We start from the raw sequence: 2,494 nt of genomic DNA, 5'->3' as shown, positions 1-2,494 counted from the left end.
CAAAAAGAGAGCGGGCATGCACATACGCCAACAAAAAGAGAGCAGGCATGCAAGTACACCAACAAAAAGGGAGTGGGCACGCACATCTGCCAACAAAATGAGCACGGGCACGCACGTACACCAGTAAAAACAGGGTGGGCACACAAGTACCCCAACAAAAAGAGAGCGGGCACGCAAGTACACCAACAAAAACAGAGTGGGCATGCAAGTACGCCAACTAAAAGAGAGCGGGCATGCAAGTACACCAACAAAAAGAGAGTGGGCATGCAAGTACACCAACAAAAAGAGAGTGGGCACGCACATACGCCAACAAAAAGAGAGCGGGCACATATGTACACCAGTAAAAAGAAAGTGGGCACAAAGTACACCAACAAAAAGAGAGCGGGCATGCAAGTACACCAACAAAAAGAGAGCGGGCTGCAAGTACACCAACATCAAGAGAGCGGGCATGCAAGTACACCAACAAAAAGAGAGCGGGCATGCAAGTACACCAACAAAAAGAGAGCGGGCATGCAAGTACACCAACAAAAAGAGAGCGGGCATGCAAGTACACCAACAAAAAGAGAGCGGGCATGCAAGTACACCAACAAAAAGAGAGCGGGCACGCACATACGCCAACAAAAAGAGAGTGGGCATGCAAGTACACCAACAAAAACAGAGTGGGCATGCACATACGCCAACAAAAAGAGAGCGGGCATGCACATACACCAGTAAAAAAGAGAGGGCACACAAGTACGCTGACAAAAAGAGAGTGGGCACCCAAGTACACCAACAAAAAGAGGATGGGCACGCACATACGCCAACAAAAAGAGACTGGGCATGCAAGTTCACCAACAAAAAGAGAGCAGGCATGCACACACGCCAACAAAAGGAGAGCGAGCACACAAGTATGCCAACAAAAAGAGAGCGGGCATGCAAGTATACCAACAAAAAGAAAGCGGGCATGCATGTACACCAACAACAAGAGAGTGGGCATGCAAGTACACCAACAACAAGAGAGCGGGCAGGCAAGTACACCAACAAAACGAGAGCAGGCATACAAGTACACCAACAAAAAGAGTGCGGGCATGCACATATGCCAACAAAAAGAGAGCGGGCATACAAGTACACCAACAAAAAGAGAGCAGGCACGCACATACGCCAACAAAAAGAGTGCGAGCACACGTTTGCCACCAAAAAGAGAGCGGGCATGCAAGTACACCAACAAAAACAGAGCCGTCATGCATGTACACCATCAAAAATAGAGCGGGCATGTACATACGCCAACAAAAAGAGAGTGGGCATGCAAGTACACCAACAAAAAGAGAGTGGGCACGCACATACGCCAACAAAAAGAGAGCAGGCACGCACGTACACCAGTAAAAAGAGAGTGGGCACACAAGTACGCCAACAAAAAGAGAGTGGGCACGCTAGTACACCAACAAAAAGAGAACGGGCACGCACATATGCCAACAAAAAGAGAGTGGGCATTCAAGTACACCAACAAAAATAGAGTGGGCATGCACATCCTCCAACAAAAAGAGAGCGAGCACGTATGTATGCCACCAAAAAGAGTGTGGGCATGCAAGTACACCAACAAAAAGAGAGCGAGCACGCAAGTATGCCACCAAAAAGAGAGTTGGCACGCATGTACACCAACAAAATGAGAGCAAGCACGCACATACGCTAACAAAAAGAGAGCGGGAACGTACGTACACCAGTAAAAAGAAAGTGGGCACACAAGTGCACCAACAAAAAAGAGAGCGGGCACGCACATACACCAACAAAAAGAGTGCAGGCGTGCATGTACACCAACAAAAAGAGAGTGAACACGCATGTACGCCAACAAAAATAGAGTGTGCACGCATGTACACCAACAAAAAGAGAGTGAGCATACATGTATGCCAACAAAAAGAGAGTGAGCAGGTATGTACGCCAACAAAAATAGAGCAGGCACACAAGTACATAAACAAAACTGGAGCAGGCACACATGTACACCAACAAAAATAGTGTGCTGCACGTACGTCAACAAAAATAGAGCAGGCACGCAAGCACGTCAACAGAATTGGAGCGGCACGCACGTACCCCAACAAAAATAGAGTGAGCACGCATGTATGCCACCAAAAAGAGAGTGGGCACACACATACACCATCAAAAAGAGAGCAGGCATGCATTTACACCAACAAAAAGGGATTTTTCACTCTCTTTTTTAATTTGTATACAGGATTTGCATTACCTATCCTCCTTACCATGACTTCGACTTCTAATTCTAATTCTACTTCTGCCACAGTCTAATTCTACTTCTCCCAATCTCCCCTCTCTTTTCTACCACCTCATAAATTTCCTCCCTCTTCTTCTTATTCTTCTTCTTCTTCTTCTTCTTCTTCTTCTTCTTATTCTTCTTCTTCTTCTTCTTCTTCTTCTTCTTCTTCTTCTTCTTCTTCTTCCAATTTAGTGCAGACACCTCTAAGGAGTATTTTGTCTTTCTCTTCCTCTCCTTCTTTCCCTCATACTT

The sequence above is a fragment of the Eptatretus burgeri genome, chromosome 4 (assembly GCF_056783735.1).
Source record: "Eptatretus burgeri isolate ZD-2024b chromosome 4, Ebu_testis_v1, whole genome shotgun sequence".
Lineage (NCBI taxonomy): Eukaryota > Metazoa > Chordata > Myxini > Myxiniformes > Myxinidae > Eptatretus > Eptatretus burgeri.
The sequence above is the reverse complement of the archived record's forward strand: the minus strand, read 5'-3'. Positions refer to the sequence as shown.